The sequence below is a fragment of the Anolis sagrei genome, chromosome 7, assembly GCF_037176765.1.
Source record: "Anolis sagrei isolate rAnoSag1 chromosome 7, rAnoSag1.mat, whole genome shotgun sequence".
Classification (NCBI taxonomy): Eukaryota; Metazoa; Chordata; class Lepidosauria; order Squamata; family Dactyloidae; genus Anolis; species Anolis sagrei.
The window spans coordinates 24655251-24677404 of record NC_090027.1 but is presented as its reverse complement, the minus strand read 5'-3'; the positions used below and the strand labels follow the sequence as shown (position 1 = coordinate 24677404).

General features: G+C 45.1%; 1 protein-coding gene and 1 long non-coding RNA gene across 2 annotated transcripts in view; one reads left to right on the top strand and one right to left on the bottom strand.

Annotated features, from left to right (window-relative positions):
- Positions 1-3328, bottom strand: part of PLAT (plasminogen activator, tissue type) — a 44407-nt gene extending 41079 nt beyond the window's left edge. The window contains exon 1 of the mRNA XM_060787189.2: positions 3184-3328. The gene's annotated coding sequence lies outside the window, so the exon portion shown is untranslated. The remainder of the gene's footprint in view (positions 1-3183) is intronic.
- The window catches only part of LOC132782409 (uncharacterized), a 38645-nt gene extending 16977 nt beyond the window's left edge, over positions 1-21668 (top strand). The window contains exons 2-3 of the long non-coding RNA XR_009632081.2: positions 18117-18325; positions 20629-21668. This is a non-coding gene — a long non-coding RNA (uncharacterized lncRNA). The remainder of the gene's footprint in view (positions 1-18116; positions 18326-20628) is intronic.
- Positions 21669-22154: the final 486 nt, after the last annotated feature.

Sequence of the window (22154 nt, the reverse complement as noted above, 5' to 3'; positions counted from 1 at the left end):
TCTAGAGCAGCAGACAGGTTTTCCCCCTTCTCCTCCTCAGTGGGGGACTGTGACGATGTGTAATTTTTATTCCTATGGTTATGTGTTGTTTAAACAGTAGTTAATAAATGGTAAGTATGTAGGATTGTATTTTGTTAGAGATGGTGGCTGATTTGGCTTGAGCTGAGTTGCCATAGCAATGGGGGCGGAGCCAACTGTCACTTCACGGGGCAGCTGTTTGAAAATGGCAGTCTGTGACCGGTAGAGTTACAGGGAAGACTGATTTCTCTAGTGGGAGAAACAGGGAACTAGTCTGTGATCAAAGAGTTACAGGAGAAGGTAGTTGATCCTGTGGTGTGTGGAAAACCATCAGGAATACTATAGTTAGAGAACTATAGGGAAGACTGGTTCTTTAATATTAAGAATCAGGGTTTGGCTGGGAGCCAATTCTGTTAAATAAGCCTTTTAGCTTATTTGTTTTATTAGGACAGTTGTCCAGGAAAGATACATCTGCTTACAGAAACCTCTTAAAAGTCTGTACCTAAAGTTACTCATGAAACCTTACTAATGTAACCTATCAAGATCTGTGCCTCTAGAGAAGAAACATCGAATCTGTTATACCTTGCTTGTTCCAATAAACTTGTTACTGTTTTCCTCAAGCCTTGCCTGATACAGTTTCTCCTGTCAAACAGCCTGCATAAGAAGTAAAACCAAACCAGGGACAGTAAACGCTACGCTATCAAATAAGTAAATCCTTCTTTGTAAAACAGCTCCTAATTTGATGCTGAGAATTACATGGCTTCCTCACAGATTAGGTGGCAGTAATTTTACCCTCCTTTACAGGGACCCTTTGAAATCTTGAAACATGGGTCTCGTGTTCCCTCTCAACCATCTCTCCTCCCAGCCAAACATCGCCCAGGGGAGAAGGAGGAAGGAAAAAGAGAAGGAAGGGAGGAAGGGAGGGAGGGATGGAGGGAGGGAAGAATGAAAGGAAAGGTGGAAGGGAATGGAGGGAGGGGGTGTAAGAGAGAAGGAAAGAAAGGGAAGGAAAGGAGGGAGGGAGGGAGAGAGAGAAGGAAGTAAAGGAAAGGGAAGGAAAGAAGGAAGGAAGGAAGAGAAGGATGGAAGGAAAGGTGGAAGGGAATGGAGGGAGGGCGTGTAAGAGAGAAGGAAGAAAAGAAAAGGGAGGGAAGGAAGGAAGGGAGGGAGGAAGAGAAGGAAGGAAAGAAAGAAAAGGGAAGGAAAGAAGGAAGGAAGGAAGAGAAGGAAGGAAGGAAAGGTGGAAGGGAATGGAGGGAGGGCGTGTAAGAGAGAAGGAAGGAAAGAAAAGGGAGGGAAGGAAGGAAGGGAGGGAGGAAGAGAAGGAAGGAAAGAAAGAAAAGGGAAGGAAAAAGGAAGGAAGGAAGGAAAGGTGGAAGGGAATGGAGGGAGGGGTGTAAGAGAGAAGGAAAGGGAAGGAAAGGAGGGAGGGAGAGAGAGAAGGAAGTAAAGGAAAGGGAAGGAAAGAAGGAAGGAAGGAAGAGAAGGATGGAAGGAAAGGTGGAAGGGAATGGAGGGAGGGCGTGTAAGAGAGAAGGAAGAAAAGAAAAGGGAGGGAAGGAAGGAAGGGAGGGAGGAGGAGAAGGAAGGAAAGAAAGAAAAGGGAAGGAAAGAAGGAAGGAAGGAAGAGAAGGAAGGAAGGAAAGGTGGAAGGGAATGGAGGGAGGGCGTGTAAGAGAGAAGGAAGGAAAGAAAAGGGAGGGAAGGAAGGAAGGGAGGGAGGAAGAGAAGGAAGGAAAGAAAGAAAAGGGAAGGAAAGAAGGAAGGAAGGAAGAGAAGGAAGGAAGGAAAGGTGGAAGGGAATGGAGGGAGGGGTGTAAGAGAGAAGGAAGGAAAGGGAAGGAAAGGAGGGAGGGAGAGAGAGAAGGAAGTAAAGGAAAGGGAAGGAAAGAAGGAAGGAAGGAAGAGAAGGATGGAAGGAAAGGTGGAAGGGAATGGAGGGAGGGCGTGTAAGAGAGAAGGAAGGAAAGAAAAGGGAGGGAAGGAAGGAAGGGAGGGAGAAAGAGAAGGAAGGAAAGAAAGAAAAGGGAAGGAAAGAAGGAAGGAAGGAAGAGAAGGAAGGAAGGAAAGGTGGAAGGGAATGGAGGGAGGGCGTGTAAGAGAGAAGGAAGGAAAGAAAAGGGAGGGAAGGAAGGAAGGGAGGGAGGAAGAGAAGGAAGGAAAGAAAGAAAAGGGAAGGAAAGAAGGAAGGAAGGAAGAGAAGGAAGGAAAGGTGGAAGGGAATGGAGGGAGGGGTGTAAGAGAGAAGGAAGGACAGAAAAGGGAAGGAAGGAAGGAAGGAAGGAAGGGAAGAAGAGATGGAAGTAAAGAAAAGGGAAGGAAGGAAGGAAGGAAGGAAGGAAGAGAAGGATAGAAGGAAAGGTGGAAGGGAATGGAGGGATGGGGTGTAAGAGAGAAGGAAGGAAAGAAAAGGGAAAGAAGGAAGGAAGGAAGGGAGGGAGGAAGGGAATGGAGGGAGGAAAGGAAGGGTGGAAAGGAAAGAAGGGAATGAAGGAAGGGAGAGAGGAAGTGGGGAAAGAGGGAAGGAAGGGAAGACAAAGGGGAAGGAAGGAAAGTGAAAGAGAGAGAGGGAAGGAGGGAGAAAAGAAGGAAGGAAGGGAGAGAAGGGAGAGAGGTAGCTGAGAAAGTGGGAAGGAAAAACAGGAGGGAGGGAGGGAAGGAAGGAGAAAGAGAGAGGGGGAGGAGGGAGAAAAGAAAGAAAGAAGGACGAAAGGGATAGTGAGAGAGAAGAGGACCCGAAAAATGAGCCTAAGGAGCTGCATCTGGCCCCCGGGCCAGGGTTTGCCCGTACCTGGACTACATACACTCATTCTGTAATAGATTAGACATAACAGTGTAGATGGGGCCACTAACACCTTTGCTGTTTTGATGTTTCAATGTATACAAAACTAATTTTAACTATTATCATTATCTTATCATTATCATCATCATTAGTTGCGGATCCCTTATCCTGAAATCCAAAACTGCTGAGACGGAGACAGGGATGCCTTCGCTTTTCTGGTAGTTCACATGTGCACAAAATAAATACAAGTATCATTATCTTAACAAGATGGTCCCTTATCCCAAACTATTCCCAAAAATGGTTCAAATGTGCACAAAACTTGCATAGGATGAGGATGGCAAGGGTTGGATCCCTCTGACACACAAAACAATAATGTAGATTACCTGTTGCTTGCTTGCTTGCTTGCTTGCTCTTTCTTTCTTTCTTTCTCTTCTCATCCAAGGGAAAAGAGGATGCTTCTTCTCTCTGCTTCTCTCCTCAAAGGCTCTTCTATTTGATGCTCTGCTTCAAATAAAGACAAAAGGGAGGCGGGGAGACAGGGCGGTGCCGTAGTTGTTCTCCTCCTCTTTCTCTTTCTCCTTCTTTCCTCTTCCCCTAAGGTCATTATTTAAAATAAGGGAGGGAAAAAAGGAGGCGAAGAAGAGAGGAAATACATTTCCATCTGTCACTCAGGAGACATGGGGGAAGGGAAACCCTTAGATCAGTGGTTCTCAACCTTCCGAATGCCACAACCCCTGAATACAGTTCCTCATGTTGTGGTGACCCCCAACTATGACATTATTTTCGTTGCTACTTCGTAACTGTAATTTTGCTACTGTTGAATCGTAATGTAAATATCTGATATGCAGGATGCATTTTCATTCACTGGACCAAATTTGACACAAATACCTGATATGCCCAAATTTGAATACTAGTGAGGTTGGGAGGGGAGCATTGATTTTGTCATTTGAGAGTTGTAATTGCTGGGATTTATAGTCCGAACCGTCTTCAAAGGCAGCCCCACATAGAGTGCATTGCAGTAATCTATTCGGGATTTGGAGGAGTTGTCATTCACCGACATCCAGAGAGCACTGTTAACCCGAACACCAATAGATCTGGATCAAACTTGGCACACATACTTGATATGCCGAAATTTGATTACTGGAGGGTTGGGGGGGGGGGGACGGGACACAGGACGGACCTTCCTTTCTGGGAGTTGTAGTTCACCCACTACCAGAGAAACGTGACCTCCACCAATGATGGACCTGGACCAAACATGGCACACAGAGCCCCCCCTTGACCAGCAAAAAATACTGGAGGTCTTTGGGGGAACATTCACCTTGATTTGGGGGAGTTGTAGTTCATCGACATCCAGAGAGCACTGTTAATCCAAACACCGATAGATCTGGACTAAACTTGGCACACATACCTGATATGTCAAAATTTGATTACTGGAGGGGTTTGGGGGAAACTGGCCTTCTTTTCTGGGAGCTGTAGTTCACCCACAACCAGAGAAACTTGACCTTCACCGATGACGGACCTGGAACAAACTTGGCACACATGACTAACTCAACCTACTGGAGGGGTTTGAGCAGACTGACTCACTACAGCCAGAGAGGACATTGAACCCCACCGATGATGCATCTAGAGCAGTGTTTCTCAACCTTCCTAATGCTGCGACCCCTTAATACAGCATCTCATGTTGTGGTGACCCCCAACCATATCGTTGCTACTTCCTAACAGCAATTGTGTTACTGTTATGAATCATAATGAAAATATCTGAAATGCAGGATGAATTTTCATTCAGTAGACCAAATTTGGCACAAATAGCCAATAACGGAGCTCCATGCAGTCATGTCAGCCTTGGAGATGTCTATGGACAACACCAGCTCTTTGGCCTAGAAATTGAGCACCAAACCCCAGACTTGGACATAACTAGACTTAATGTCAGGGGAAAACTTTTACCTTACCTTACCTAATATGCCAAATTTCAATACTGGTGGGGTTGGAGGGAGAATTGATTTTGTCGTTTGGGAGTTGTAGTTACTGGGATTTATAGTTCACCTACAATCAAAGAGCGTTCTGAACCTCACCAACAATGGAATTGAACGAAACTTGGCACACAGAACTCCCATGACCAAGAGAAAATACTGGAAGTGTTTGGTAGGCATTGACCTTGAGTTTTGGAGTTGTAGTTCATCTGCATCCAGAGAGCACTGTGGACTCAAACAATGATTGATCTGGATCAAACTTGGCACAGATACTCAATATGCCCAAATGTGAACATTGGTGGAGTTTGGGGGAAATAGACCTTGACTTCTGCGAGTTGGTAGTTGCTAGGATTTATAGTTCACTTACAATGAAAGAGCATTCTGAATCCCGTCAACGATAGAATTCAGCCAAACTTCCCACACAGAACCCCCATGACCAACAGAAAATATCACTACCTCTGAGGATGCTTGCCATAGATGCAGGTGAAACGTCAGGAGAAATGCCTCTAGAACATGGCTCTATAGCCCGAAAAAACCCACAAGAACCTAGAAAATATTGTGTTTTTTTGATGGTCTTTGGTGACCCCTCTGACACCCCCTTGCGACCCCCAGGTTGAGAAACACTGACCTGGAGCAAAGTTGCCCAACAATACAAATTTTAAGTACTGATGGAGTTTCTCAGGGTTAACTTGACATAATGTGAGTTGTAGTTCAGCCACCCGGGCCACACTGGGTACCCAAGGTAGTATAGTAATATAATTGAAGCCTTTGACTCTAAGGGATTGTAAAACTCTGCCTCGCTAGGACTTCAGGACTGGAATAAGTGTACTAAGGGCTCTCTGACATTGCACAATAGTGACACCTTAATAGTACTTTAACGACAATAGCTGCATTCTATGGAATCTTGGGATTTGTAGTTCATGATGTATCTCTATCAGAGGAAGACTCTTCAAGCTTTATATTTCAGCATTAGTGTCTCATCAAGCTATGACTGCCCAATATGAAAGGAGCAGTGTGGACACTGTTACAGAGTTTCTTCCTCTGGGAAAAGCAAAAATATAAAACAGTGCAGTTAGATCCCTATAGCAGACCTCAGCCTTTATTGTTCACTTTTCATACCAAGTCAATGGCCAGTTCAAAGCCTGGCCACACAAGAAGCCCGACACTGGCTTTTGCCAGACTTGCCTTTATTGCTATTTCCATTCAATTGCGGCATTAGCTTGGCCGGTGTATAGAGTGAGCCCTTGGAAGTCCTTGTTGTTATGGCCGGAAAAAGGGTGAAAGATTCCAGGCAGCATTCCAGTGACTTTCCTTCTTTGCGGACTTCTTTCAGGCTCAGAACAGAGAAATATGAGGCTCAAAATGACCCCAACATGTTCCTGAATCCTACCTTCATGGCAGCCTTTCTATTTAATGGATCCGGTAGACGGAATTGGCAGAAAATGCTGCTTTTAGGTTGGAAAATGTATCTTATATTTTTGTATTTGAATGGTAGTAGCCAGATAGTTGGCCCAGGTACCTTCCTCCCTTTCAAACTTTTCTAAATAGCTTCAGCCACAATTTCCTTTCTTTTTCTTAAGAAATCTAGTGTTGTTATTAATCTCACTCCTTAGACCAGTGATTCTCAACCTTCCCAATGCCGCAATCCCTTAATATGGTTCCTCCTGTGGTGGTGACCCCAACCATAACATTATTTTCTTTGCTACTCCATAACTGTAGTTTTGCTACTGTTCTGAATCGTAACATAAATATCTGATATGCAGGATGTATTTTCATTCAATTGACCAAATTTGGCACAAATACCTGATATGCCCAAATTTGAATAGTGGTGGGGTTGGAGGGGGATTGGTTTTGTCATTTGGGAGTTGTGGTTGCTGGGATTTATAGTTCACCTACAATCAGAAAGCATTCTGAACTCCACCAATGATGGAACTGAACCAAAGGTGGCACGCAGACAGAGGAGGCCTTAGGTAATTTTCAACGGTAAGCAAACCGTATTTTGGTGCCCCCCCCCCCCAACCAATCACTGATATATATTTTCTGTTTGTCATGGGAGTTCTGTGTGCCATATTTGGTTCAATTCCATCATTGGTGGAGTTCAGAATGCTTTTTGATTGTAGGTGAACTATACATCCCAGTAACTACAACTCGCATATGTCAAGGTCTATTTTCCCCCAAGAGCACCCTGGGCAAAATCAACTATACTGCAAATGCTTACTTTGCATAATGGGTTGCGCTGCCCCTGCACACAGAACTCCCGTGAGCAACAGAAAATACTGGAAGGGTTTGGTGGGCATTGACCTTGAGTTTTGAATTTGTAGTTCACCTACAACTAGAGAGCGCTGTGGACTCAAGCAATGATGGAACTGGACCAAACTTGCCATGAATACCCAATATGCCCGAGTGTGAACACTGATGGAGTTTGGGGAAAATAGAGCTTGACACTTGGGAGTTGTAGTTGCTGAGATTTATAGTTCACATACAATAAAAGAGCATTCTGAACCCCACCAATGATAGAATTGGGCCAGTCTTCCCACACAGAACCCCTATGCCAGTGGTTCTCAACATTCCTAATGTCGTGACCCCTTAATACAGTTCCTTGTGTTGTGGTGACCCCCAGCCATTAAATTATTTTCATTGCTACTTCATAATTGTAATGTTGCTACTGTTATGAATCATGTAAATATCTGATATGCAGGATGTATTTTTATTCACTGGACCAAATTTGGCACAAATACCCAATATGCCCTAATTTGAATACTGGTGGGGTTGGGATGGGAGGATTGATTTTGTCATTTGGAAGTTGTAATTGCTGGGATTTATAGTTCACCTACATTCAAAGAGCATTCTGAACTCTACCAACGATGGAATTGGACCAAATTTGGCACAAATACCCAGTATGCCCTTATTTGAATACTGGTGGGGTTGGGATGGGAGGATTGATTTTGTCATTTGCGAGTTGTAATTGCTGGGATTTATAGTTCACCTACATTCAAAGAGCATTCTGAACTCTACCAACGATGGAATTGGACCAAATTTGGCACACAGAACTCCTATGAACAACGGAAAATACTGGAAGGGTTTAGTGGGCATTGACCTTGAGTTTGGAAGTTGTAGTTTGCCTACACCCAGAGAGTACTGTGGATTCAAAGAATGATGGATCTGGATCAAACTTGGCACGAATATTCAATATGCCCAAATGTGAACACTGGTGAAGTTTGAGGAAAATAAACCTTGACATTTGGCAGTTGTAGTTGCTGGGATTTATAGTTCACCTACAACCAAAGAGCATTCAGAAGCCCACCAGAAACAGAGAATTACCAACAGAAAATACTGTCTGTGATGGTCTTTGGCGACCCCTCTGACACCCCCTCGTAACCCCTCCAGGGGTCCCAACCCCCAGGTTGAGAACCACTGCCCTATGCCTTGAAGGGATTTGCTCGCACAAACTTCCCTCTAGTCTCGCACGCTCTCCCTCACCCACACATGCGCACTATGCTGCCATGCACTGAGCACGCCTGCTCTCCCCTCCCCCCTTGAAGTGTCAGAAACAGCCCTCCCCTTGGCTGAGAGGCCGGCCAATCACAGCAGAGGAGGGGTTTTGAGAATTCACTGTCCGTTTCCAAAAAGGAAGAGAAGGACAAGTGGAGAGATCCTCAGCCTTCCCTGCCAAAGGGGTTCCTAAGACCATCAGAAATATATGTTTTCCGATGGTCTTTGGCGACCCCTCTGAAACCTCCTCATGACTGCCCCGGTTGAGAAACACTGCCTTATATCATGCTTTGGCTGTGACAATCAAAGTTGTATTGTGGTCACCCTACCGCCTGGCCCCACTTGGCTTGTGGGAAGACTTATTGAAATCAAGTCTGGGAAATGTTATACCAACAGGAACCCATGAATGCTAGGAAGTGCCAACCAGGAAGCATGTAGCAAGTTGGCCCTTGAACTCTGGGCCTTTCTTTGAGGGCGGAGGAGCTGTTTCACACAATACGTGGCACAAAGACCCATGTCACACCTACTCCCCAATGGATACCCCCAGAGAGATGTGTTGCTGGCATGTACACTGTGACACAACACATTCACGGGACTATAATCTGCTCCACAAATAAAAGAAGACAAACACAACTATTGCCGCTTTGAGTTTGTTTAAGAGAGGAATGTGGGATATAAATAATTATGATTACTAGGACAGTGAAGATGGGCTTTGAGAAAGACTGCTGGCTTCCTGTGGTACACGTATTTTGACAGCAGTGCTATGACAAGGTGGCCCAAGTTCTGCTTCCATGGAGGTCTGTAGGCCAGCACAACTGCACATATGAAACAGAAAACTGCTTTGGTTAGACTACACCTGGAATATTATGTCCAATTCTGGGCACCACAGTTGAAGAGAGATGTTGAGAAGCTGGAATGTGTCCAGAGGAGGGCGACTAAAATGATCAAGGGTCTGGAGAACAAGCCCTATGAGGAGCGGCTTAAAGAGCTGGGCATGTTTAGCCTGAAGAAGAGAAGGCTGAGAGGACATATGATAGCCATGTATAAATATGTGAGAGGAAGTCACAGGGAGGAGGGAGCAAGATTGTTTTCTGCTTCCCTGGAGACTAGGATGTGAAACACTGGCTTCAAACTACAAGAAAGGAGATTCCATCTGAACATGAGGAAGAACTTCCTGACTGTGAAAGCCGTTCAGCAGTGGAACTCTCTGCCCCGGAGTGTGGTGGAGGCTCCTTCTTTGGAAGCTTTTAAACAGAGGCTGGATGGCCATCTGTCAGGGGTGATTTGAATGCAATATTCCTGCTTCTTGGCAAGGGATTGGACTGGATGGCCCATGAGGTCTCTTCCAACTCTTTGATTCTATGATTCTATGATTCTATGAACTAATACTGAGCAATAGTTTGATATACATGCCGTCCTTGAGTTACAAACATCGGATTTACAGTATTGTAGTAAAGTCTGTTGGCAACTCTGCAACTGGTAGTAGGAGTGTCAGAGGAGGGAAAAGAGGTATTCAGGAACTAGATGAGGAACAGCAGAGGAAGAGGATCCGGGAGATACTTATGTCACCCACTGATGAAGAATCCTTCGAGCGGTTTTCCGAGAATGAAATGAGTGAGGAGGAGGAAGGAGATACAGTAGATGTGAATAGGGGAACTAAGAGGATTACTCGAGAGCAGGAGTCAGACGAAGAGCGTCAGAGAAAGAAGGTCCGGGAGATACTTACTGCTCCCACGGAGGAAGAGGATTTCATGGGTTTTTCTGGGAATGATGGGTCTGGGAGTGATGGGAATGAGGAGGAAGCACTAGATTGGACCAAGGTACAAGAGGTTCAGAATATGTGTACTCAACCAACGTCCAGTGACACAATTGTGGGGTTTTCTGGTGGTGGGGATTGGCAATCGGGTGATACTGTAGAATCTTGGGGAGACCTAAGTCTTGACAAGAAGTGGAAGAGTTGGAGGGATGGGCGTTGGCGTTCAGCTCTGGAAGCTAAACCAGCTGATAGTGATGAGGACGGGGTGGAGGGCAGCTCATCATCGGATGCCTTCTCATTACTTCACTTTCCCCCCCTTCCTAACATTGTAACTAATCCCCCCAATAAATCAATTAATTTAACCTTTTTCCTCTCCATAGTGTTACTTCATGTCTTTTCATTGCCTCAAACCTCTCTTTCCATAAACCTTTCTCCCCCCGGGCTGCTGATGACTGCCGGCCCTCCTGGGATACGGAAACCACCTCGGGGCCCCGTATCCGCGAGTCAACAGAGTAACAAGAAGGCTTCTGAGTTGCAGCTGCTGCTGTGGCCACGTTCATGCCGGTTGGCCCAAGCGGGGCAATGGAGAACTGAGGAACTCCCTGCTACAGGTCAAATCAGCTTGAAGGCAGGGAGTTCCGGGTTCGACCTCAAACTAGATGAGGAGCATGTCTTCTTGGTTATTTGTATATTATATTAGTTAGTGTCTTTCAGGTCATTAGTAACTTTGATTGACTTTGACATTCATCCAGGATTTCTGAAACAGGCTGTACGCATTTTGCTTGTTTGTATTTACTGTCAACACTGTGTTTGTATGAGATAGTCGCCCACATGTTTTGGTTTTCCTCCTTACATCTTGAGGGTTGATTGCATCTGCTTTGATATGTTCCTTCCTCTGCTATTTTGTGGCCAAAATTAATTTGGCAACGCTTAAATACAACAGAGCCCACCAGATTGTAGAAAAGATAATTTCCGTTTACATCAGTCATGCAAATGAAAGAAAGCGGGTTAATGTCATTGCAATGACTTGTTTGAATTACGCATAAGTCACATACACATGGCGGGTTTTTGTTTTTGTTTTTTTGGTGTTCCACTTTCATAGGAGTTGTAGCTATGTTATTGTTGTGAAATAATAATTCTTCCTTCAAAAAATAGCTAGGGGTCATTCTGACCAGGGAACTTGCAATAAGTAATTTGTGCAGGATGAGAAACTGTTAAGGAATCGTGGTAGGAGAACAGAAGTCTTATTAAAATGCAACAGGCCCACGTTTTTTCATCCATAGTTTGGAAGGTACAAATGTTGGGGTACCCAAATCTGGCAGAAAAAGAGGCTTCTAATGCTTTTTCTACATTGCCATATAAAATCCAGATGGTCTCCTTTAACTGGATTATATCACAGTGTAGACAAGCATTTCTCAACCTGGGGGTCGGGACCCCAGTGAGGGTCACAAGGGGGATTCAGAGGGGTCGCCAAAGACAATCAGAAAACATATATTCCTGATGGCCTTAGGAACTCCGTTGGCAGGGAAGGCAGAAGATCTCTCTGTTTGTCCTTCTCTTCATTTTTGGAAACAGAAGGTGAATCCTCCCACCAAAAGCCTTCCTCCACTGTGATTGGCCAGCCTCTCAGCCAAGGGGAGGGCTGTTTCTGAAACTCCAAGTGGGGAGGGGAGAGCAGGCATGCTCAGCGCATGGCAGCATGGCGCGTGTGTGAAGGTGAGGGAGAGTGTGCGAGGCTAGAGGGAAGTTCGTGCCAGCAAGTCCCTTCAAGACATGGGGGTTCTGTGTGGGAAGTTTGGCCCCATTCTATCATTGGTGGGGTTCAGAATGCTCCATGATTGTATGTGAACTATAAATCTCAGCAACTACAACTCCCAAATGTCAAGGTCTATTTGGGCATATTGAGTATTCGTGCCAAGTTTGGTCCAAATCCATCATTGTTTGAGTGCACAATGCTCTCTGGATGTAGGTGCACTACAACTCCAAACTCAAAGTCAATGCCCATGCCAGAGCTCCCTGTCGGCCATCACGACCTCCTTCAAGGTCAATCCAGTCACTTCAAGACTAATATAACCCAGTTAAAAACAGATAATGTAAATCATCTGCTTTAATAATCTGGATTATATGGCAGCCTAAAAGGGGCCTTAGTCTAGTCTCCGGTCCTGTTCTTCATCCAGATTTCTACTGATGAGATAATAGCTTTAGAAACTACCTCATTGGAATGACAGGAAACCTGATTCATTTGAAGAGTAATTTTCATGCCAAAAATTAAACAAAAAGCAGATCAGTTGCTCATCCAGGGAAGTTAGGGAAAGGGAACCTGTCATCAGGAAAAAGCTGTAATACCCTAAAGATGAGAACATCCCCACCCTGTTTGGTTTTGGTCAAGAAGAAACCCTGGAGGTTCTCCAAACCCAACAGTTTCGATCCCGGTGCGCCTCCCCAAAAGCCTTGCCTACGTCAGAGGCCTTATCACAACATCGTAATGAGAGTCACAAAGGGACACTTTTGGAAACGCATACCGTGTTGAAGGACCTACCTATAGCACAATGATGCAACTTCCGATTGGAGTGCGGCAGAATCATGACTGGCCATCATTTTTGTAAAGGGGAAAGTATGCAGGGAAAACCAGGATGTCATTGACAAAGAAGGGCAGCATTAAACAGAGAGATATTATCATTTTCCATTACATTTAATACTACTTTAGGAAATGTGGAACAGTTCAAATAACAGACTCTTCCCATTAGATTGAGAGACACAGTGGGGCAATGGGTTGAACCAGGGGTCCTCAAACTATGGCCCGGGGGCCGGATACAGCCCTCCAAGGTCATTTACCCAGCCCTCGCTCATGGTCAACCTAAGTCTGAAATGACTTAAAAGCACACAACAACAACAACAAGTCCATAAAATACAATTTCAACACAATAAAACAATCAAGTGAGGTGGATCTGTAATTGGTTAAGTGGACGAACACAGAGAGCGCTCACTAATGCTTCCTCCTCATCTTGGAAAGAAGTGACAAGTGGAGCGCCGCAGGGTTCCGTCCTTGGCCCGGTCCTGTTCAACATCTTTATTAATGACTTAGATGAAGGGCTAGAAGGCATGATCATCAAGTTTGCAGACGACACCAAATTGGGAGGGATAGCCAATAGTCCAGAGGACAGGAGCAGAATTCAAAACGATCTTGACAGATTAGAGAGATGGGCCAAAACTAACAAAATGAAGTTCAACAGTGACAAATGCAAGATACTCCACTTTGGCAGAAAAAATGAAATGCAAAGATACAGAATGGGTGACGCCTGGCTCGAGAGCAGTACGTGTGAAAAAGATCTTGGAGTCCTCGTGGACAACAAGTTAAACATGAGCCAACAATGTGATGTGGCGGCAAAAAAAGCCAATGGGATTTTGGCCTGCATCAATAGGAGCATAGTGTCTAGATCTAAGGAAGTAATGCTACCCCTCTATTCTGCTTTGGTTAGACCACATCTGGAATATTGTGTCCAATTCTGGGCACCACAATTCAAGAGAGATAGTGACAAGCTGGAATGTGTCCAGAGGAGGGCGACTAAAATGATCAAGGGTCTGGAGAACAAGCCCTATGAGGAACGGCTTAGGGAACTGGGCATGTTTAGCCTGAAGAAGAGAAGGCTGAGAGGAGACATGATAGCCATCTATAAATATGTGAGAGGAAGCCACAGGGAGGAGGGAGCAAGCTTGTTTTCTGCTTCCTTGGAGACTAGGATGCGGAACAATGGCTTCAAACTACAAGAGAGGAGATTCCATCTGAACATTAGGAAGAACTTCCTGACTGAGAGAGCCGTTCAGCAGTGGAACTCTCTGCCCCGGAGTGTGGTGGAGGCTCCTTCTTTGGAAGCTTTTAAGTAGAGGCTGGATGGCCATCTGTCAGGGGTGATTTGAATGCAATATTCCTGCTTCTTGGCAGGGGGTTGGACTGGATGGCCCATGAGGTCTCTTCCAACTCTTTGATTCTATGATTCTATGATTCTAAGTAGACAGCCCTGCTGTACTCATTTCTCAATCTTGAACGAACCTGTTGTTCCGTGGCCTGTTCTTGCTGTTGCTTCTTGGTACAGATTCCTGAGGAGACAGGTAAGGTGACTTGGCCTCCCTGTCCCACCAAAAACAATTTATTATGATCCACAAAGGCTTTAGAAGAGTCAATAAAACAGATGTTTTTCTGAAACTCCCTGCCTTTCTCCATTATCCAGCGGATATTGGCAATTTGGTCTCTCGTTCCTCAGCCTTTTCGAAACCCAACTTGTACATCTGGTAACTCTCTCTCCATGTATTCCTGGAGTCTACCTTGCAAGATCTTGAGCATTACCTTACTGGCATGAGAAATAAGGGCCACTATACGGAAGTTTGAGCATTCTTTAGCATTTCCCTTTTTTGTATGGATTTAGAAGTTGATTTTCTTCCAATCTGATGGTCATTCTTGTGTTTTCCATATTTGCTGGCATATGGCATGCACCCCCTTGACAGCATCCTATTTCAAGATTTTAAATTACCTATACGTTGGAAGAAATATTTTATGTTTGTTGGTAATAATAATAATAATAATACTTTATTTATACCCCACCACCATCTCCCCAAGGGACTCAGAGTGGCTTACATGAAGCCAAGCCCGACAACACATCAATATAACAGAAAAGCAATAAACAAAAAACAATACAATTAATATAAATCACATATAAACAATAACACACAAGGATTTAAAAACCTATGGCCGGGCCAAATGTAATAGTTTAAAATTTTAAAAAAAATGCTGGGCATGAACAGAGGTAGGATGTATCTGGTAGGTGGGTTTTAAAAGAAATGAAGGGAGAGCAATCCAATGAGTAGTTAAAGTGCTTCTGAGAACATTTTGCTGGGAATTATTCCCTTATTCAGGGAAGGCACAGTGAGGCTAGAACTGTTTTCAGGCTCCTCCTAAAGACTGCCAATGTGGGGACTTGCCTGATATCCTTAGGAAGTGAGTTCCAGAGTCGGGAGGCCACCACCGAGAAGGCCCTCTCCCTTGTTCACACCAATCGCGCCTGCGAAGGGGGCGGGAGCGAGAGCAGGGCCTCTCCAGATGATCAAAGAGATCGCGTGGGTTCGCACACAGAGATGCGGTAAAGGTTTTCCCCTGACAAGTCTAGTCATGTCTGACTCTGGGGGTTGGTGCTCATCTCCATTTCTAAGCCAAAGAGTTGGCGTTGTCCGTAGACACCTCCAAGATCATGTGGCCAGCATGACTGCATGGAGCACCATTACCTTCCCGCCGGAACGGTACCTATTTGCATGTTTTCGAACTGCTAGGTTGGCAGAAGCTGGGGCTAACAGCAGGAGTTCACGCCGCTCCCTGGATTCGAACCTGCCACCTTTTGGTAATTGTAGATTAATGCATTTCATTGCCAGATCTTCATCATAACCTAATGTTAAGCACACATTGCACTATGTAACAATTAGGATTTGTTTCACATCTGTTGTTAACTTCTCGCCCAATTCTCCTGGGTGTCTTTTCTCAGCATTACACCGTTTTTTGGCTGCAGTATTCTCAGGGATTTATTTTTTTTTGAGAAAACAGAGTAAAAGCAATTTTGCTGGCCACTTACAAATGCACATTAGTCAGTTTCAACTAATGAATGTTATCGTGACAGTCTTCAGGACTTGATTTGCTTTTCTCCATTCAGACAAAATATCTGAAAACCCCCTTATCTAATCTTTGTGATATTTCCAGAAGCCGGTGTTCCATGAAACCAGCGGATGACATCAAGTGCTTTTATCTGTGCCACACATTTCTATGGAAGTTAGGAAAGAAATGAAAACATCATGTTCTTTCTTTCTTTCTTTCTTTCTTTCTTTCTTTCTTTCTTTCTTCTATCCAACTGAATTCTATCCAACTGCTAGAACTGTGCATTGTGGGTTCAGTCTCTCTTTAACACATGTACATGGTTATTCGTTTCTCTGCACTATCTCTGAAGGACAAAACACTTTCACAGGGAAGATTGTGGAGATCAAGGTTGAAGCCCATGGACACAGACCTCCATTCTTGTTCTCATTCAGCATTTCTCAACCTGGGGGTTGGGACCCCTGGGGGTGTTGCAAGGGGTCTTCAGAGGGGTTGCTAGAGACCATCAGAAACTTACTTACTTACTTACTTAAGCGATCCCTCGTTGGCCGAGTAGGATAGTCTTCCAGGATTCTTGTGGATCAGTAGGTGGCTGTGGAGCCCTATTTTTGACCTGCATCGTCTCCCGCAGTGAGGGCATTGGTTTCCAGGTGGAAGGTAATCTCGGTCGGGGTTGGCTTGACGCGCCTTCCTCTTGGCACGTTTCTCTCTTTCACCCTCCATTCATGCCTCTTCAAATTCTGCATCACTTCTGGTCACAGCTGACCTCCAGGTGGAGCGCTCAAGGGCCAGGGCTTCCCAGTTCTCAGTGTCTATGCCAGAGTTCTTAAGGTTGGCTTTGAGTCCATCTTTAAATCTCTTTTCCTCTCCACCAACATTCCATTTTCCATTCTTGAGTTCGGAGTAGAGCAACTGCTTTGGGAGACGGTTGTGGGGCATCCAGACAACGTGGCCAGTCCAGCAGAGTTGATGGCGGAGGGCCATCACTTCAATGCTGGTGATCTTTGCTTCTTCCAGCATGCTGACATTTGTCCGCTTGTCTTCCCAAAAGATTTGCAGGATTTTCTGGAGGCAGTGCTGATGGAATCGTTCCAGGAGTTGCATGTGACGTCTGTAGACAGTAAACATATATTTCTAATGGTCTTAGGAATTCTTTGGTGGAAAAGGCTGAAGGTCTCTCCGCTTGTCCTCTTCCTTTTTTGAAACAGATGGTAAATCCTCCTACCAAAAACCCTCTTCTGCTAGATTTGGCTGGCCTCTCAGCCAAAGGGAAAGCTGTTCCTAAGACTCCAAGTGCGGAAGAGAGAGCAGATGTACTTGGCGCATGGAAGCGAGATGCACACGTGCAGGCAAGGAAGAGCATGTAAGGCTGGAAGCTCGCTCCAGTAAGTCCCTTCAAGCCATGGGGGTTCTGTGTGGGAAGTTTGGCCTAATTCTATCATTGGTGGGGTTCATAATGGTTTTGATTGTAGGTGAACTATAATTCCCAACAACTACAACTCCCAAGTGTCACGCTCTGTTGTTGTTCATTCGTTCAGTCGTCTCCGACTCTTTGTGACCTCATGGACCAGCCCACGCCAGAGCTCCCTGTCGGCCGTCACCACCCCCAGCTCCTTCAAGGTCAGTCCAGTCACTTCAAGGATGCCATCCATCCATCTTGCCCTTGGTCAGCTCCTCTTCCTTTTGCCTTCCACTTTCCCCAGCATAATTGTCTTCTCTAGGCTTTGCTGTCTCCTCATGATGTGGCCAAAGTACTTCAACTTTGTCTCTAGTATCCTTCCCTCCAATGAGCAGTCGGGCTTTATTTCCTGGAGGGTGGACTGGTTGGATCACGCTCTATTTTCCCCAAAATCCACCAGTGTTCACATTTGGGCATATTGAGTATTCGTGCCAAGTTTGATCCAGATACATCATTATCTGAGTCCACAGTGCTCTCTGGATGTAGGTGAACCCAAGGTCTTGGCAGAAAAACCCAATACAACCAAATTTGAATACTGGTTTGGTTGTGTGGGGATTTATTTTGGCATTGGGAGTTGTAGTTGCTGGGAGTTGTAATTGCCCACCAAACCCTTTCAGAATTTTCTGTTGGTCATGGGAGTTCTGTGTGCCAAGTTTGGTTCAATTCCATCATTGGTGGAGTTCAGAATACTCTTTGATAGTAGGTTAACTATACATCCTAGCAACTACAACTCCCAATGCCAAAATAAATCCCCCTACAACCCCACCAGTATTCAAATTTGGGTGTATTGGGTTTTTCTGCCAAAATTGGTCCAGTGAATGAAAATACATCCTGCATATCAGATATTTACATTACGATTCATAACAGTAGCAAAATTACAGTTATGAAGTAGCAACTGAAACAATTTTATGGTTGAGGGTCACCACAACATGAGGAACTGTATTAAGGGGTTGCGGCGTTAGGAAGGTTGAGAAACACTGTTCTAAATCATCTGTTCTCCCAAGGACATCCCTTCAGTGGTGGTGACTGAACACTCACAAAACATGGGACAAGGTCCTCGGAGCATTAATGCACCTCCAGAACCATCTTTGACTTCAGCCTCAGCTCAGACCATCCCACATGTCCCAACAGCTTGACTTCCCTTAGAAGACAAGGAACCTGACCTTCCCCAGAGATGACCACCTCTTCATCAGGAAGGTGAAACATTCCAAAGGTAAATGCCCCTATTTTTTAGAAATCAAAGATCAGGGTGGAAGATGTGAGCTGGTCTGTGAGGATTGGCTTTGCAATCTAGAATTACAGATGTGTGTGCAGCCGACAACTGGGACACAAGAGGATGACACCTCCATCCGCCTCCCAGACTAACCAGAGGGATGCAACAATCAGAAGCAGGACCCTTGTCACAATCTCTTGTTGCAGCCCTGGTAACTGGTGTAAGGGGAAGAAAACCTTGTCCTCCATATCCCAATGGAAGAGATGTCCATTTCTTGGTGCCTGGTAAGGCAGATATGTGGGAGTCGGGGCAAGAGATGATACTGAGTTCAACATTCATAAAACAGAAGGTGATGTAGAAGATGGGCCTTTGTAATTTAGTAACTGAAGAAGCGAGTGGCCACCTGCACCTTAGTGAGACATCAAATGATTTCCCATAAGGTTTTCCAGCCAGTATCTGAATGGTTCAAGGGAGGTATGGGTTTTGGGAGCTGCAAAAGCCTCCAGAGCAAAGCAAGGTCTCCAACCCTGGTTTAGAGATTGCTTTTACTCTCAGATAGGCCTTTCCTTCTAGATATGGGAAGGGTGATGGTCCTCAGTGTTGAGATTCAACCCCACACTGCCCAACTCTCAAGTCACAAAACATGGGACAAGGTCCTCGGAGCATTAATGCACCTCCCGAACCATCTTTGACTTCTGCCTTACCAATGAGGAACAGTTTAGGTAACTTAGTTTAAGGCAATGTTTCTCAGCCTGGGAGTCAGGATGCCTGGGGGTGTCAAAGGGATTGCTAAAGACCATAAGAAAACACAGTATTTTCTGTTGGTCATGGTGGTTCTGTGTGGGAAGTTTGACCCAATTCTATCATTGGTGGCGTTCAGAATGCTCTTTGATTGTAGGCGAACTATAAATCCCAAGAACTACAACTCCCAAATGACAAAATCAAGTATTCAAATTTTAGCATATCATGTATTTGTGCCAAATTTGGTCCAGTGAATGAAAATACATCCTGCACATCAGATATTTACATTACAATTCAGAACAGTAGCAAAATTACAGTTACGAAGTAGCAACAAAAATAATGTCATAGTTGCGGGTCACCACGACATGAGGAACTGTATTCAGGAGTTGAAGCATTCGGAAGGTTGAGAACCACTGATCGAAGGGTTTCCCTTCCCCCATGTCTCCTGAGTGACAGATGGGAATGTATATTTTTATTTCATTTCACTTCACTTTATTTCTTAATTAGTCGCTCTCCACCAAGGTGCTCTGAGCAACTTACAATCTAAAATAGCGGTCCCTAAGATATAAAGGTCCTTGGCCATTTTGAGCTCTGAATGTCAGGATCAGTATCTTGTAAGAGATCCGATGTTCTATTGGTAGCCAATGCAGTTGTTGCAGAATCGGTGTAATATGGGATCTTATAGATGATCCTGCTAGCAGCCTGGCCGCTTTTCCCTAACACTATGTGTGAAGGAGTCGTTAAACTGCTGCCACCAATTGTAACAATGACCGTTTTAATGCCACCGAATGCCACCAATTGTGAAGGTGCGCGTGGTAAAGCACCCACTGCCACCTTATCTATGAGGGAAGCCAGGCAACGATCAATATCAACCTAGGAGCTATTTTATAAAGGGACTGTTAATTACAGTAGGCTTTATTCACTTGATAGCGTAGCGTTTACTTTCTTGGCTTGACTTTATTATTGCAGGCTGTTCAACTTAGGAGAAACTGTATCAGGCAAGGCTTGAGGAAAACAGTAACAAGTTTATTTTAACAGGAGTATAACAATGTATAACTGTTTCTTCAAAAGAGGCACAAATCTTGATGGATACATTGGAAAGGTTTCATGAGTAAACTCAGGCAAACACTTCATAAGGTTTCACAGCTGGCACAACAGGCTTAAACCCAGCCAAACCTTGATTCTTAATTCAGAATCAACAACCCCCTGTACCGGGTCCTTCTCTGCAACCACTTGGTCACCAATTGATTCCCTGAATCTCCACCAAGAGATTCAGTCTTTCCCTATAGCACACTGGCTACAGACACATTGCCTGAATCTCCACCAAAAGATTCAGTTCACTCAGTAGCTCGCTGGCGTACTGACTGACTCTTTTTCAAAACAGCTGCCCCTGAAGAGGCAGTTGGCTCCGCCCCTGTTGCTATGGCAACTCAGCTAACGCCAAGCCACTCTCTCCAACAGAACATAATCTTACATACTTACCATCCCTAAACTACTGTTAAAATTACACATAACCAAAGGATAAAACTTACACATCGTCACACTATGTTTCTCTTTTTCAGTACCGAGCCCCTCCTCTCCTGGAAAGCTCCCCTTGGACTCCGATGGGGAGAATGGAAGAAGCAAGGCCTGTGGAGGGAGAGCAAAAACGCCATTGAGCATCTAGCCAGAAAAAGTAAAAAACATGTCCAGCAAAGGATTGACATCTGAGAAAGGTCAAGGCAAGAGAAATGGGCAAGGGAAAAAGAGGGAGGCAAAACCACAATCTGCCAATCCAATCCTCAGGATCAATGTGGTGCAGCAGCTGCCAATGTCCATCCCAGTCTTCAAGAGGTTCCCTGCTGTCCCGCCAAAGAAGGCCCCCCCGGACAGACCATCTAGATGCCCCTTAGAAGAACCACTGCCCGCCATGGCTGTCTTGGGAAGAGGGTTTGGGAAGCCACTTCCTATATTACCGCAGACTTTTGACTCATCTTCAGCAAGGCCACCAGGCTATTTCATGCCTCAGCCACCATCAGTCAAAATGAGGCCGTACCAACCCAGAGAAACACCAACAGATGTTCTCTTCTCTCCACCAAAGAAGCTCCTGAAGCATCAGCCCACCTATATGCACATAATAGCCAGGCGGGAGTTGCCATCCATTCCGCCCCCTCCGCAGCCTTCCCAAAATGGTGGAGAGTCACAGACCTCCTTCATATAACTACTGCTGCGGCAGAGAACATTGAGCCCACCAGCAGACCAGACCCTCTGCCTCTTCCTCACAGAGGGACACTTTCATCCCCTGGAAGACGCCCAAGGAGCAGTAGCCCATTCAGGAGAGGAGGAACTGTCAGGAGCAGAGGGCCGGGGAGGAGGCAGCCCAATGGACCATACTGGGCAGGGTCCACTTCTTTAAGGAAGGACAGGACACAGAGATCTCCAATGACTATGGCTATCCTGAGGACAACAACTCTGAAGATTGAAAAAATGTATATATCAATCGTGGTCATACTTTTAGTTAATTGAATGTCACCTAATTGATAGTTTTGTCCTACTGGTTTTAATAAGTTGTAGAGCAGGCATGGGCAAAAACTTCAATCCTCCATGTGTTCTGGACTTCAACTCCCACAATTGTGGGAGTTGAAGTCCAAAACACCTGGAGGGCCCAAGTCCTGCTCTAGGCATTAATAAACACTGTTGGGAGAGTGGGCATATTAACAAAATGTACAGCATTGTAACTTATTAGCAGCAGTGTGACCCAGCACCAGTAGCCCAAAGTGATAAAAAAACAAACACAGAGACAAATGTGATCTCTTCCTTTGGAGGGTTTTCTTTGTTTTCTTTTTTCTTTTCTTTTCTTTTCTTTTTTTACACACAAGGCCTTTAACCTGGGGCTTCTTTCACCAAAGCTTCTCACACCAGGCCTTCTCACACTCGGCCTTCTAATAGACTAAGGCCTGCCACACACTGTGAAGCCTACCTCACACAGAGGCTCCTCTCACAGACTGAGGCTGCTAGCATTGACCTTCAAATTCATCTGGAAAAAGCTGGCCTTCCAGGCTAGGTACAATTGGTTGATTGAGTGACCTTTTTTAGTCCTATTATAGGT